General features: G+C 45.5%; 1 protein-coding gene and 1 long non-coding RNA gene across 4 annotated transcripts in view; one reads left to right on the forward strand and one right to left on the reverse strand.

The window, feature by feature from the left end:
* Window positions 1–16,963, forward strand: part of LOC135389010 (cell adhesion molecule 4-like) — a 596,648-nt gene that overhangs the window by 68,614 nt on the left and 511,071 nt on the right. For all 3 annotated transcript variants that reach the window (XM_064618918.1, XM_064618920.1, XM_064618919.1), the window contains exon 2: window positions 7,048–7,178. The gene's annotated coding sequence lies outside the window, so the exon portion shown is untranslated. The remainder of the gene's footprint in view (window positions 1–7,047; window positions 7,179–16,963) is intronic.
* Window positions 3,490–4,750, reverse strand: LOC135387561 (uncharacterized). Its single transcript, XR_010421196.1, has 2 exons — window positions 4,663–4,750; window positions 3,490–3,924 (listed from the first exon to the last, which is right to left on the reverse strand). It is a non-coding gene; the product is annotated as an uncharacterized LOC135387561 (long non-coding RNA).

The raw sequence follows: 16,963 nt of genomic DNA on the forward strand, positions 1-16,963 counted from the left end.
CCAGGACGCACATTCCCCCAGGGCGTCAGTCGTGACGTTGCCCACATACGTGAGGCCGACAACGGCAAGCCCTATCGCCATCACCACCACCACCTGCTCCTATATTGGATTCTGGGATGCCAGCAGAAGGTACAACTGAAACTATCGGCAGTTAATTTGAAGACGTTCTCAGCTAAGGAGATATATATTTCCTTATACAGGGTGTTTTACGAAAAATGAGCGTAAAAAAAAGTTTTATCGCACCCTAAAATGACGGACTGCATAGTATTACCAGTGGATACTTATTACCAGTGGATTACCAGTGTGAGGATACTTTTTGTAATTGTACTTTTTGTAATTAATTAATTAATCAATTAAATAATTAGTTAATTAAGTGAAAATAATTAGTGAGTTTTTTAAATTATAAAGCGTAGAGCCAAAATGTGAATCAAAAAGTTGTAGCCTGCGATACAACGACACGAATCCCGTTGATCGCAACTTTGTATCCCTAACGGATTGCAAAAAACCGACACGGGACCTGTCGCGGACGCGTGAGGAGTCAATGTCAAGCCAAAATGTCAATGAGAACTACTGACTAGCTTTCGTTCGAAAACAGGACGCTCGAGAGCGCTGTGACCCCGCGGTCCTCGCGCGTCCGCGACAGGTCCCGCGTCAGCTTTTAGCAAAACCCGAAACGTAGTAGTCCTTGGAGCCGAAAAAAAAATATAAGAAGAAGAAATAGAAAAAGAATCCGTTAAAGGTACAAAGTTGCAATCAACGGGCTCCGTGTCGTTGTATATGGCCCGCTACAAGTTTGTCATTGACATTTTGCCTATATAATTCCTATAATAATAGTTAAGAAAAAGTGACCAATTAATTTCACTAATCAATTAATCAATTGCGAAACAAAAATAATTTGAGTATCCTCGCACCACTGGTAACACTATGCAGTTCGTCTTTTTGGTGCGCTCTTTATATAAACTTTCTTCTCATTTTTCGTGAAGCACCCTGTATGTGTGTACAGATGAGGGCTGATTGCGCCGTTGGAACTGTCTGCTATAGGGCCATCCGAGGGCTGTGTACACGTAGTACACGCTCAACGCACGATCCCCCCTGCCATAGTCGTGACGTCACCACCACCGCCACCATCACCGCCGCCGCCACACTCAGACGCTGTGAACCGCACGTTTATCTATTTATCTATTCTAGTCATTCTCTCGTGCTCATAACAAATTCTCTCCCGGGCCCAGTGTCACAAGCCACCTTGGCTTAGGCGGGTCTGTTATGTTTTGAGCGTTGATAGTTGCTGTTGTTGTTGTTGTTCTTCTTCTTCTTATTATTATTATTATTCAGACATTTGCGCCCTATTGGAATATGCGCGAAATTCTCACTATTACACTTCATTCTAACCCCATAGCTGAAAAAAAAAAAAGAGAAAAAAGGAACGGTTAAGATTGTGTAACGCGAATTTAAGCGGTAGCTGTTGTGTGTGGATGTTGGCACTTTTATTGCTGATATATGTATGCACAACTACTTGAGAGCGACGAGTGCTGCCTTGTGATCTGTGAAGTGAGTGGTGATGTGTATAGAGCTAGGATTACAGGGAACGCTGAAAAATCGGGACACCTTGCGGGACCTTTTATTAGCTTTAGATTATTTTACCTCGGTTTGCATCACCGACACCAAAACCGAGGTGATTTGGTATATGGATCGGTGATTTGACATATTTGGTAAAAAGTAAAAACGAAGAGAGAGAGAGAGAATAATATTTGCGTTTTCAAACGTAACGCGTTTGATCACTCGATACCGCACGAATGCTTCGAATGGCGAATCCCTTTGAAGTGTCTCTCGTGCGTTTTTCAGTAGTGGCGTTACGTTTACATTTACGTCATAGGAAGTCCGCGTTAAAATTTGTCCACGCGTATTTAGGAGAAGCGAAAGTTATGTCCTCGTTTCGAGCTAATTCGGTGAAATGTATTCCTCCGATATATATACAGGAAGGCTCCGATGTGGCGCCGCTTCCGTGATCTGGGTCGCCCGATTTATACTGTTTATTCAAGCCGAGTCCGAATGCGTCCGGCTCGCTACAGCTCTACGGGGTTACTTCGCGTCCAAAGTGCGGAAGTCATTTAGTATCACGTAATTATTGCGACGGCTGAGAGGGAGCCCCGAAAGCCACTAAAATTGCCGACCAGCGCTCTATGCAGCTCATTCATGTCATTTCAGTTCGACGTGTTCCCTTGGCTACAACTGTTTAAACGGAACTGCTCAAGAGTTACAGTCATTTTTCGAAACAGGTTTAATAGTGATTACTAACCTGCCTCAAATACTTCGCTACATCTTCATTTTTTTCTGCTGCCACCACCACCACCACCACCACCACCACCACCATCATCATCATCGTCGTCGTCGTCGTTATCATCACCATCCTCATCATCATCACCCTCATCATCACCAAATACTTTGCACTGTACTTCACTATCACGTTGTACCTGTCCTTGTCTGTTGTACCTTGTCTGAGCAGGTAGACCTCACTCCTCTTCCTTGTAATATCACACCACCACCACCAATCCGATCCACCAATCCGATCCACCAATCCGATCCACCAATCCGATCCACCAATCCGATCCACCAATCCGATCCACCAATCCGATCCACCAATCCAATCCACCAATCCAATCCACCAATCCAATCTACCAATCCAAGGCGGACTCGCACTGTTTCCCGTGACTGACATCTGTGGACGCTGCCGTGAGGGGGCTATCAAACTTTGAAATTTGTTGAAATTCATTTAAATTCATTAGTATGAAAGGTACGAAGAACTGAGACGGAATGGGTTGTGTGGGTCATGCATCACAAAGCTCAGCTCTACATAGTGGTACATAAAAACAGGGGTTGTATATTTGACTTTGCAGTAGGCCGTAAATTGTGCATGTATTGAAAAAACTCTGTTCAAGCCGGTGTTGGTCCTGGCTTGTTTGTGCGAAACGTGTAAACAAATATCCGGAATATCCCGATATCGTGGACTGTAGATATAAATGGGCTAGGCGTCCAGGAAGATGGGCTTATATCTTTTTGTTACTCACCTAATATAGGTCAACAATACAGATAAGTTGATCTATCCCAACAGTCTTCGCTAATTCAGTGGAGGATATTCCCTCCATATATAAAGGGAGGCTCCCAGGCGTCGGCGGTTCCGTCGTCTTGGTTGCCCAGTTTATGCAATTTACTCAAGTCCGAACGCCTTCTAATGCATCCGGCCCTCTGACTACACGTGGGTATTTTGCATAGCGTCCCAACTAGGGAAGTTATCAGAGGACTCCGAAAGGCAATGTAACTGCAGGCTGACGTCACATGCTGTTGAATTTAAATATTTAAACGGGATATATTCAAAAAGTCATTAGGTTATAATGATAATAATAACGTCAGTGCTCAATACTTCTGTTACACAGGCATCGCGCACTTAGGCATACAGTTACTTATACGAACTCATCTGACAACTGAAGGAGACAGGTTTGTGTGCCCGAGGCAACTTTTTATTGTCGGCGCTCTTTAAAAGTGTTGCAGTCACAATTCAAGAGCTACACTTGAACCATACAGTCCAGGAAGACCACACCTCACTTCCTGTATACGTCGAATAAATACGCAGCAGTCACTTAGCCGAGGAATTTGTGTCCGTAGCCGAGACCATGACCGTAACCGCCAAAGGCTCCATAGGCGCCGTGAGCTCCGTAGCCTCCGTAGCCTCCATAGGCCCCGTAGCCTCCGTAGCCTCCATAGGCTCCGTGGGCTCCGTGTCCGAGACCATAGCCGCCAAGTGCGAGACCGTGCCCGTAGCCGCCGTATCCGTGGCCATAGGCGACTGGGGCAGCGACGGCAACAGGCGCCACAGCAACTGGTGCGGCGACTGCCACCTTAGCGACACGTGGTGCGTACACATCGCTTCTAAAAGACAAAATGGTATAGCAATAGTCAGTGCGACACGAGATATGAGAGGAATACAATAGAGAGTATAATAAAATTTCGCAGGCTTCGAAGAAGGTTGTCCGTTCTGATGGCAGCCCAATAACACTAGCTCAGTGTGGTATATAGTTAGCGTGCTTAGAATACTAGGTAACATTAGAAGAACGATTTCTCGCGTGAAAGTTTCACAACAGGTAAGCTCCTCAATTCGTTCGATGCGTGATACATTGATGCTCAACGCCGAGTAGTATTGGGAATGGAATGAGGTAGTCAAGTGCTGAAGAGCAAAAATAAGCTGTTCTCTGTCGCCGAGGCAACATGACAGACGCAGCGCTCTTGAAATTATTATGAAATTACGTGTTAGCTGTACGACCGAATCAATCATTTTCATGGAATCTGGAGCCTCACACGAGGACAAGCAAGAACAGAAGATCAAGAAGCTCCCTGTTGTTCGCTGTTCTTGTCGTCTTCGTCTGTAGCTCCAGAATCGATGAAAATGACGGATCACCAACAGGTCCGTATGTCTTGCTTAGCAGAATCAATATCCGTTTGTAATGCGAATAATGCAGGTTATTAGTGTCCTAATTTCTCTGGTAGACACGAGCAAGTAAAAGAAAGGAAGAACCAGGCCAGTATGGTTCCTGTTCGGTAAACGCAGCACATAAGTCCTCCATCACCTGAATAATCACACAATTTCGACGGAATCAATGAAAACCTCACCTGTACGTCACAGCACTGGAGACGGTAGCTGGAACGACTGCCTTGGCGACAACTGGAACTGCGACGGCTGCGTGCCCGTAGCCGAGACCATGACCATGACCGTAGCCCAAGCCGTAGCCGGCTCCATAGCCGCGGCCGTAACCACCGTAGCCGAGACCATAGCCACCAGCGTAGCCACCAGCGTAGGCAGTGCAGACAGCGGCCAGAAGGACGGCAGCGGACAACTAGCAGTACGTAAAACATGTAACGATGTCACGCGTACTTTATAGCAAGGGAACGTAACTAAAGTAAGGGAACACGTAAACTCACGGTAAAGTCACGATAATTCGATAAATAGATCACTTACAAATAGCCATCGACTAGGGCGCAGTCCTAAACATCTTCTCTCCAGCGCGTACCCCTTCTTGCGTACTACCATTGTCATAATCACTCCCCCTTTACAAATGCCACGACACTGCCGACTAACGCGAAGCCAACTACGACAAGCGAGAACAACACCACACCACACTATACCGTACCGCCAACAGCGTACAGTTGTAGAGGTCGCATTGTGGCATTGTTCATCCTGTCCTTCATATTGGGCTACAGACATTCTTGTAGCAGAATGTTCAATGAGAATCTTTGTTTACCTATACTGCAGTGGCACGGAAATATGCTCGCCACATTACGCAGCACAGGAAAGATCCTCATCTCTGTACATGAGACGCATTGTAGAATTTATCGTCCAGCCGAACATCTGCAGCTTGGAGTCCAATAGAAAGCTCGAGTTCTCCTGCTGCTCCTGCTGCTGTAGTCTGCCTGTTTCGTCGTATGAAGCTCGGAGGCAGGGTGCTCCAACCACAAGCAGCTGCTTCTGATAACGAAGACACTGTGGTGTCCAGTGCGTCCTTCGGAGACAGGACAAATCGTGGACAAAATGGACCAAATTATCCGATTTGGAAACTGATGATATGTTAGAGGGTGAACCCCTCAGTAGAGCTGTTCTACCTCGTTCTTCCCTGAACATGGCTGCCAAAGTGGAAACTCTGGTCCGTGACGTGATCTCAGACGTCAGCCGTGACGTGAGGGGAGCGAGAACATCGACTATTCCTGTTCTCGAAAGCACGTGACCTGTACTCGCCGTGATGTCGCAGTCTGATGAGACATGGTACTAGCGGTGCCGGCTTTCTACCCGTTTTTACCCGTTTTTTTTTTTTCTTTTTTTTTTTGTAACACATGAAATACAGGGTGACATCTGCGAAAATAACCGTCTTCTACGTTAGAGGCGTCACTTGAGGTTTCCTTTTACTGCTATTGCAACAGGGGTTTCTCGTCCAGCGTGGCAGTCACTCGTACTTGAGCTTTAGTTGCAGGTTTGCCAGTGCGGATTCTTACGTATTTTGTACGAATGAACAGGCTTATTTACTCCAATCCCAATGCATTAACAATAATTTAATTGGTTTCATTCGAATCAATCTGGGCCGGGCAAGATGTTGTCACCTATAGTTTAAACTTGTTTAAACATGGACTATCTTGTGTGAATAGAACTAGTAATAAATAATCATGTCGCATTGCGCTTAAAATGCTACAGGGACCAGGCAGTATCGATACGACTTGCAGAATACCGGTGCATATTAACCACCAATGTCTAGCTCTCAAGATGCGTTGTAACAGAAACCTTGGCACAGACATGTAAAGTGACTAATTACGAGAAATCAACTACTGAAATTAACTACTTCCAGAATCACATTCCATATTATGTAATTGTAACTGTAATTGAACTACTTTTGCGCGTAATTTGTAATGCATTTGGAACTGCTTTGTACGCGACTTGGGATGCAACTTTATTTCGAATGTCCAATCACTTTCACAGTGTCTGCGACTTTTACTTTTTGAAGAAGACATTTCCCGCCATGGATGGCATAACTTAAAAAGGGCCACTTTTTACTATATAATATTCATATGCTTCTCCTGAGTATAATAAGCAGATCTTGCCAGCAATGCTAACATTGTAGAATTGTAAAATTGTAAGCACTGTAGCTGGCCTTTTTTTTTTCTCCTGTCTTTTGTCTACACCACTTGTCGTTTGCCTTTTGAATAAAGGACAATGAAGTTACACCAAAATATGTATTGAAATTAATGTAATTCCGCATCGTAACTGTAATTCCAATTGCGTCACAACTCTTACTTTGTAATTCTAACTTTGATGTAATCACTCTTTTGTGAGCATGGAGTTGTAATCGTAATTCAATTACTTTTGAAAATTAATATTTCCGTGTCTGAGGTGGCATAATATTAGAAGCAGAACAGATCAATATTCATTCGCCCCCAGCAACACAACTGGGAAAAATATAGCTTCGTGAAGGATAATTCAATCAGGTTCAATCGATTTTGTTTACCTCGCAGTGTACGGGAGGAGATAACAAAAATGCTCCCGGAAGTACCTCGACGACGGAAACTGCGCTCCCCTTCCAGCGTTTGCCTCAAAGATTCAGGGATGAGATCCATACTCATCGGCATCGACAACATTACAAGAGGTGAGCGGAACTAGCTTGCCAGTTTCGGTTTTATGGGATATCTGCGCAGTCGCTTGAAAGCCTCGTCGTTAATGCCTTCTCCCATCTAATGTGGCAGATGTACAGCTAAAAGTCACTACCTGTTGAAACACGTCGCCTACCCCCACTCTTTTCTTCCATCTGGATGTTGGGTCTCCCCTTCTTTTGTTTCGTTCGTGATGACAGCCCATTTGCTTCTGTTGGAGTTCATCGTTCATGCGTTATATATGCGACGTCTTCATGTCAACTTACACGGGCTTTTACTGCACAGTCTCTTTCAACGTCGCTGTCGTCAGAAGTTAGATAGAATACTACCTGGTAGTGAATGCCGCGCACTCAAAGCTTAGTCGGAGTGTGCTTTACCACTAACAGAGCTTCATTCAGTCATTCGTGCCACCATATAACGGCGCTCATGTTACTGCTAACATACGACAGGACAAACACAGAATTTAGGTTTAAGTATCTGCACGTGGAAAATGGTTCATGCATAAAATCGCAATCCGTGATAAAAGACTCGCACGCGAAGGAGCGCTAACGTCAAATGCTGCATGGCTTGAAGGATTGAGCTTAAATGGAACCTGCATACTATTGGAGGGAGTCCGTTAATTGCACTCGAACTTACCGTGTAGACGCTTGGGAACAATATAACGCACTTCTCTCCGTGGATCTAAAATATTGCCATTTAACATTTTTGTCAAGAAGTCGTAACCGTAATAAGTATTTCGAAGCATTTGAAATGGTGTTGCAAGACACCGATGCAAGCGGGGGCGGGTCCAGACCCTCGGTTTGCGGGGGGGGGGGGGGGGCGGAGCGCGTAGTGGTGGAGGGGAGAGAGGGGAATCCAATGTATAAACTGACGTTTCGCCCCCCACCCCTCTCTTGAAACTGTGTCCAAGTGAAATCAAGAGGTCTCAAGAATCACAGGTATGGGAGGGTAACTTGCACTGACTACGTTCTAATTTTACCAAATAATCTCGACGGAAACGTGATATACGAAAAGCGGTGGTTCAAGTGCCTTGGAACTAATGCGCGTGAATTTTCTCTTGTGAACGCAGATGAGTGTATACACATTATTTAAAAGCGCTAAAAACGCTTAGAAGACAGGAAAGATGAAAACTGGCACCACTACGAACGTGTTCGACACTGTACCAACAAGCCGAAAGAGGTGTGCTGAGTGTAATAGTTCTTTTCGGAGCAACCTTTTCGCGGGATATCTAAAGAACTTAGACGATACAGTACAGTGGTAAAGTAAAATTCTTGAAGTCAGATGGAACACTAGCTCGTCAAGATCAAGTAATTGACATTTAACTCTGCCAAAGCGTGGCGTCATTGTCGCCCAATTTTAATTGGATGATCTATCCGCTGAACATTTCAAGAAATTTTGTTTTCGAAAATTTCGGGAAATTCGGAAAATGGTTTGGATTCAGACACTGAACCCACACGTTTGGCGCCCAAACATCTCCCCGAAAATTTGCCTTTTAACCACGCTCGCTAACAGACACCCCTACTGTACGGACACCGCCACAAATACAACCACAACAGCCAATCGGACTACTTACAGCGTTCATGTTGTCGGTAGTGTTGCTTTATGGACGAAAATCCAAAGAACTGACAGTCCACCGTCCAGCGGTCAGCTTTTATAGAGGTGTGGCCAAACTTTCTCTCCTCACCGGCCTTCCGGGAAACAAAGGGGTCGTTTCGTGGTCTTCGTAGCGATAGTGTCGCCATTTACTCACTATATTGTTTCCCTTTGTTGCGAGTTGATCGGCCGATCTCCCAATCGACCTCGACGGTGTATATGCTCTTTTTCGGTCAAGAAAGAAAATCGTCGGGCGTTTTTCGCCAACGTCCCGAAGCCGCACGCTTTTCGCGTCACGGGTGTGTCTTTGCACGCATGAATTTTTGCAGTGATTTTTACGACGTGTTTTGAGGTAGTGTATGGCGTGCAGCGGTGGGGAGTACTTCATGTACCAAGTACTCAAGTATGACTTTAAGTGCATCTCTGAGCTTATACCCCTGTCACACGGGCATTTTCGATCCTGCTCGACCGAACCTGCTTGAACCCAATGCAGATCGGATGGTGCTACACGGCCGCTTCCAAGCAGGATCGAACTTTGATCCTGCTTGACTCAAGACAGTTCCCATAATACCCCTGTCACACGGGCATTTTCGATCCTGCTCGACCGAACCTGCTTGAACCCAATGCCGATCGGATGGTGCTACACGGACGCTTCCAAGCAGGATCGAACTTTGATCCTGCTTGACTCAAGACAGTTCCCATAATACCCCTGTCACACGGGCATTTTCGATCCTGCTCGACCGAACCTGCTTGAACCCAATGCCGATCGGATGGTGCTACACGGACGCTTCCAAGCAGGATCGAACTTTGATCCTGCTTGACTCAAGACAGTTCCCATAACAGGATTGAGAATTTCAAGACGGCTCGACGGCCGCCATTTGCATCCTCGACCCCGGTGAACTGTCATAACTTAAGACGGACATGCGCGCGAAGCTACAAATGATGCTTACATCGGTATACGATAAATTACCACTAATCTCGCTGTTATATAGGAAACGCGAAATTAATGAGTCCCGTTTATTCATTTGCACAAGTCAACCATTCAATGCGCATTGAAAGTGGCCGTGTAGCAGCGTCAAAACTCGAGCGTGCTCGGGAAGTTCGATGCAGATCGGATTCGAGAAGGATCGAAATGCCCGTGTGACAGGGGTATTACGTACCAGCTCGGGTGGCTCAGTGGTTAGCGTGCTGGCCATGTCACGTTGAGACTGGGAGGTACCCGGGATCGAATCCCGGTGTCGGCTGTGCCGTCTGGGAGATGTCCCGGGTTTTCCTCGGACGCTTTCGGACGTATGTCGGCATAGTTGCCTTAGAAGTCGGCCCAGGACGCACATTCCCCCAGGGCGTCAGTCGTGACGTTGCCCACCTCTGTGAGGCCGACAACGGCGACCCCTTTCTTTCCCATCCAGTACTTTCCCATCCAGTACTCAAGTACCCAACTTGACATGCAGAAAAAGAAACGGAAAGTATTAGTAAGTTTTGTGTCCAGAAGCAGTATTGTTGAACAATAAAGTGCACTCCTGTCTTTTTCATAATATACCAAGAGATGTACGGACGAATGAATCAGGAAATAATCTTTCCTTCTGCAAGTGCAGCACCCTCAGTTGCTCACCTATAGAAGTAGTAGTCGCCGGCAGTAAGCCTCCCGCTAAACTGTCAGTTGGTATGTCGGTATCCTTCGCGACCGCCAAGTGGGTAAAGTCCAACTTTTAGGGGCCTTATTTGTCTCTCGGATGAGTTTCAGTGAGTCGGTTTTAACTATTTTTTTTTCTCGGAGAACCTTTAAGTTTTACAACTGTAGCGCATTAAAAACGCAGCAGCGTTTTCTGGACATCCGTGCAACTGATTGATCCATCAGCAAACGTAACTATTTTCTCCGAGAACCGGGCTTCGTGCAAAGACCCCTCTAATGCACCTCTCATCCACAGTGCACTTCAGTCTCATCAGTGTCGTTCATCCTGGCCATACCTCACTTTGAACCCTTCAACTTTCTTCTTCCCCTTTGTTTTTTTTTCTATTTTTTATTTTTGGCTATAGTCGTGACGATGCTCACTCGTATGCGGCCAACAACGGCAAGCTATTTCGGCATCACTCCCTCATCTCTCTCTCTCTCTCTCAAGAACATTGGAGTTCGAAAGACTGAACCTGACACTTGAGGCATAGCTGTTTTTCAGGATATGAGAATGGTTCGTGTATTCCAGCGCGATGTTGAACAGAAGCTTCCTTTTACTTTAACTTTCTAACGTCCGGGTACGATTACCCGCGTCTGGTACGTCCCATTTAACCGCTACGCACCTGCACGAAATAGTACGAAACACTCATTGGCGAACGCGCATGTTCTGAGTATTATTTTGAAGAACTTTCGGGTAGCGGTCAGACGGGCGTTGTCCGCGACCCGCTGACTGAGATCTCCGCACCTGCCAATCCTTCCGTGATTAAGCAGAAAAATGACCTCGGCGGCGAACAATATGAGGTTCGTGGCCGTCTCGCACGCCTTCCGACTTTCTTCGCAGTATTGGCACATCGGGACTGAACTTGTTCAACTCATTGTAGAACCGTACTCGTGAAATCGGGGGCAGAGCGTTCAAGTGGTCTGAGTGATGCCACGACATCAAGCACACTCTACTGATCGTAAACACAGCAAAGAGTGTTGCGTAACTTAGAGGAGGACGATGGGCGACCATGCAGGTGCATGGGATTGCGATGAGCGCGCGGCTCCTGGCTCGAGTTGAGATTCTGGGCACTTCTTGATTAAAGCTTGTTGGGGTTAGTCATCTGGAGCCTCGGTCCGTCTGTCTCATTTACGTAACACATTTTGGTGCCGAAACCCGGGATTCGGACCGCGCTCCGGATGTCAAGCGAAGCACTCGACGGCCTACTGCGTACTCGGGCAGGAACCCGCGACGGGGTCACCCATGCCACCGAACATCTCGCCGTACTTCTGTCTCGACCGGTAAAAGTTAAGGCAGCAATTGAAGCACACCTCCGATGCCTGATTGCCGGGAAGGCAGCCCTTGCGAAGCTGGATGCCCAGGTCATGGGTTTGATAAGTGATGAGAGATTCGATGACGAACTGCAAGATATACTGGAGCCTCGGTCCGTCTGTCTCATTTACGTAATAAAGAGGTCTCCAAGGCTGACTCTCTTCTCCAATTTATTACAATCTGCGCTACATTGTGCTGGGCCGCAACAGTAGGTTACCTACCGACGTACCTACACGAACGCTTTCTGTTTAAGACAATTCTGGAAGTTCGAATCTCCATGCTGTCGTCTGTAGCCTTCATATCACGATCCTTTACAGCCAAGGTACGAAGTCATAACAATGATGTGGTGCAGTATATCAACTAAACGGCGCTTCAACCTAACCTTCCATAATTCTACAGTTTTGTTCCGAGAATCAGCCCTCGCTGGGTCAGTCATCAAGGTTGCGGGTTCGAGTCCGGCGGACGACACCAGCAATTTAGTGGCATGGCACAAATTGCCTATAGACACGTTGGCTATAACGGCGGAGAATGACCCACCTCGTCATCATCCCATTTAAGTGTGTGTGATGGTGACGTTCAAGACGGGGTGCTAATTGCAGGGCACATAAAAGGGTCCTCACTACCGTACAAAAAAAAAAGGAATTTTAGGAAAGAAAGCAAAGGGATTAAAGAAGAAAAAAGAACAGAGTAAAATCGCGCAGTACACAAAACACGCCTCTCGAGCCTCTCTCGCCGTAACCTTCCCGCTCAGATATCTTCCCGTCCAAATCCCAGGCTGCTCATCGCGTATAACTTATGCTCTACTCGGCGCTCTTAATTTCAAAGTCGACCACATACATGACGCGGACCCAGTGACACGGGCAGACTTTTCCTCACACTGAGTGAGCTCTCTCAGTCATCGCAGCGATTACCCACGGCTTCCTCCGAGAAAACGGGGCCAAGGCAACGCCGATCCGCCCATAACTTTCGCTCCTCACTGAACGAAGGAAGTCGGAGCGTGCACACACACACACACGCGGACAGTAAGCTCATTAGTACGTGCTCTTTCTCACAGTCCTTTGTTCACCGGAGATACTCAGTAATTGTTCCAACCGTCTCGGGAGCCCCTCATGTATCTACTTCGGCTTGGGGTTATTACTTTTCACGCGTATGCAAATTCTCGCTCTCTCTCTCTCTCTCGCGTTTTGTAGAACAGGGTGCGGCCCGTAAAATCGAGTGTGTGTGTGTGTGTAGGTACGGGTGTTATACATATAGCACGCACGTACTTGAAAACGCCGGAAGCGTTCGAGTGTTCTCGTTTGTCGACGGGCATACCAGATGTGTGGTAGTGGATTTTGGGGTTACTATCGAGCGAAATAAACCAAACAAGGGCCTATTTTGTTGCGAGTGTACGAAGTGGGCAGACGTACAGAGTAAATCATTTATTGCCTTTTTTCAGTAAATTGCTCGTCCTATGGACTTTTTTTTTTACACCACAATGCTGGGTGTCTTCCGAAACACCCTTTACTAATGTGTGTTCTAAAGAAAACTTTCTTGCGACTAAGAAACTCTTGCGATGTGTGTATTCCATTCAAAGCACTCTTGGGATGTAGTGTTTTGTGGAGAATAGTCCCACTGAAATAGTGTAGTGCTAGCTCACGCAGCAGAATGCCGAGCCATGCAGTTCGACGTTTTTGCTTATATGGCAAGCTCAACTCCGAAAAAGGCATGCTGCAGGCGAAGGTGCGATAGTCTCAACACAATGACTAGCTTCACGCACTTGGTTCGGCATTTTGCTAGAAATAGTGCACAAACTATTCCAGTCAATCATGGACGAGCCAGTGAATCACGTCTTTCCTTGAAAACACATGAGGGTTAGAAAGCTTTACGCAGCCTCAGTGCACAGATACGCTCGTCTTATTTGAAGTCTATACTGCACATCGGTTTCAGCTAGGTTAAAATGGTCAATTGTGTCACATTGACGCTACATAAAAGTGTCTACTCTCAATAACTGACGCTTTTTATTTTGTTCACATATCCCAAATTAAAACGCCGTTTTCAACACCCTATTATTTCAAGTTCATATGTGCTGTAAAATGGGTGTATAAGGCGTTCCAACATTACACCTCTAATGATCGACGCTGGAGTAATAGGTGGTGTGTTTTGATATTACACTTTTAGTACAACGCTGTTTTTACACCTTTTAACTTCAAGTTGCGTGATAAGAAAGTGTGTTACTGTAAAACTACATAATTTTTAAGTGGTTAAAGGTGCATAAGAAGTTACTGTGTTTTCAGTTCTGCGTGTTATTCCTGCACTGTGCTGTTTCACTGGGGCGTTTGTGATGACTCACACTTTTGAGTAAAGTGGACGAACGACTGGTACGTACGTGTTCGCGCAACATCCTCTACAGCCCTCCTTCCACCATATATACGTGCTTTCCGAACGATGGAGGGGGAATATGCGTCCTGGGCCGACTTCACACGGAGCTGTGGTGACATTTGCTTTGACATTCCACACTGGCATGACTGTCCCTCCCGTGCATCGCAATCACGCACGATGTCACGATGCCGTCCGCTAGACCGCGCGCTCCGCCGCTTCAATTTTCACGGACGATCACACGGAAGAGCGTAATTCTGAATGCGCTTTTTCTGCTGGCGCGTTTTTTTCGTGTTGTAAATGTTGGTTAGGGTTCGTTGTTCTAGGCGATGTTTTCACCTGGCCTGCCATTGCAGTTCCAGAACAACTATCGTAGCAAAGAATACGGTCGTCCCGAGGCACTGGCTGGACACCTAGTGACGACGTACTGACATTGCGTAAAGTACAGGCAGGTGTACGTAGATGTCCTACGCTATGTTTTGCGGAATGAAACCTTGTAGTGTTCGCGAAATAAAAAAGAAAAAAAAAAAGAAAAGAGCGGTGCGAACTGCATGTCCATATTCAGCATTGCGTTTGCGGTAACGTACGCTTCAAAATGGCCAGTTTTATTGACGTCGAAAAGCCCTCCAACGTCCTTGATGATGATGATGATGATGATGATGATAGGAGAAAAAAAATGAAGATGTGAGCCCGCTCATTGTGGGACAAGCTACAACGTCCTTGTGCTTGCCAGTACCTATGGATTTCCACGCTTCGCAGAACAAAATCTTGCACTTCGTGAGGATCATATCACAGAATCAGTAGCGATGATTTGGAGAACTTTTTTTTTTTTTTTGATTGGATCTTAGCGCCGCGAAGCAACTGTGGCTATGAGCGACGTACAGATGTGGACAGACGGAGAGAGGATAGCAGGAAGGAGTGGGGGACAGGGGGGTTAGTATGCGTCCTGGGCCGACTTCAGAGGGAACTGTGCCGACATTCGTCTGGAAAGTCTTCGGAAAACCCAGGGAAAACCTCAGACAGCACAGCCGGCGGTAGGATTCGAACCCACCACCTCCCAGTCTTCAGCACGACCTTGGTTACCACCAACGAGCGGACGCCTTAGCCCACTCGGCCATGCTGCTGGTATTTGGAGAACGTTGGGTAGACGAGTGGTAGACAGCGGCACAGTAAGTCTGCGTTCACTCGTGCAAACCCTCAGACCGGCTCCTGAGCTAGTGCGAGACGGTCAACCGTATAAATTCACGGCCGATAAGCAGGTAAGCACTGGCTGTGGTACCGTTGACGATAGCAATGATCATGTAATAAATATAAATTTAAATTTTATTTAAATGTGTTTTAAACTGTATATTTGTTAAAATCAGTTTGACTACTATAACGTTTTTATAAATCTATCAAAATTTAGACGGAAGTCTTTATGAAATTAAAGTTAATAGAAATTATTTTCCTTTGTTCTCCCTTGTCTTTCAGTTCAGTAGAAGGCGGGAATTCCGACGTTTAAACACCAATGACAAGAATGTAACATGTGTATACGTCGAACGTGTTCAGGCTGTGTAAACTCCGAATGTGTTTATATTCAGTCATTATTTATTTATTGTGGTACCAACATCGCCACCAGGCATTATGGTAGGTGTGTAGAAAGACAGACCTGGGTATCACAAGCATTCACCAACGAGACATACGACGTAAACGTATATTAGTAATGTTAGATCACTAGCGCACAGTTTAGCATAAAACAAGTATAGCATTTTGCTCAGAAACTACACAGGACTAGACAAGCTATTTCATATAGTCCACGATACGGGATATAGTCTACGAAAAAAGATATTTAAATACGTCGGTAGTTGAACTATGTTCAGAAATTTTCTTCACATGATCTCTCCTAGATGATACGTATGTAGGTGGAAATAAATATTTAGGATGATCTAAGGCAGTTTGAATGTGGTAAATGCTATATACAAATTTAGGTTGCAAGTTTCTTCTGCGTACAGACAACAAATCCCACCGCATGACTTTCATTTCAGAAACACTATCCACAAGCCCATATCGTGAACATACAAACGTAGCTGCATCGTTTTGAAGTTTCTCTATTTTACCAATACAAGTTAAATACTGAGTATCCCATAAAACGCGAGCGTGCTCAACAACAATAACAACAACAACAACAGATAAATTACTGATGGTGAATGGGGAAATTCGCCACATAAATGCGGCCCACTATACCCCTTAGACACAATGAGACGTGACACGATGGTGAGACGACGAACGGCGCTGAAGCGTACTCAACAACAACAACAACAACAATAAATGATGGAAAAGTAATGATGACGTGGGATATTTCCCCGTGGTAGCCACAAGACTCTACTCCACTTCAAAGAGGTTAATATGAGAGGATGAATTCATGGTGAGCGCGAAGCGAAGACACGTAGGAGTTTTGTTCATAGCAGGGATGGGCATAAAAACATTTTTTGAATATTTAAATATAAATACAAAATACTTTGTTGAAACGGGTATTTAAATACTCTTCATAAATACTTTTCAATATGAGTATTTAAATACAAAATATAAATACAGTATTTAAATACCGCAACTACTACCATAAATACTGTGAGGAAAATGTCATCTGGAACTACAGAAATAACGATGATCGTAACAACAAATCAGCAACGAACAATAGCATTTATTTGTTAGATTATCATGGCGATTTTAATATTAGAAGTTTCTCGAAGACTGCATCTTTTAGGCATCTTCTGTTCAGCCGTACAATCGGATTCGCAAAGAACAGCGTCTCCACAGGTGCCGATGCTTTTATTAAATTGCTTACAAATGCTTGTATTAAATGTTAT

The sequence above is a fragment of the Ornithodoros turicata genome, chromosome 3, assembly GCF_037126465.1.
Source record: "Ornithodoros turicata isolate Travis chromosome 3, ASM3712646v1, whole genome shotgun sequence".
In the NCBI taxonomy this organism is placed as follows: Eukaryota; Metazoa; Arthropoda; class Arachnida; order Ixodida; family Argasidae; genus Ornithodoros; species Ornithodoros turicata.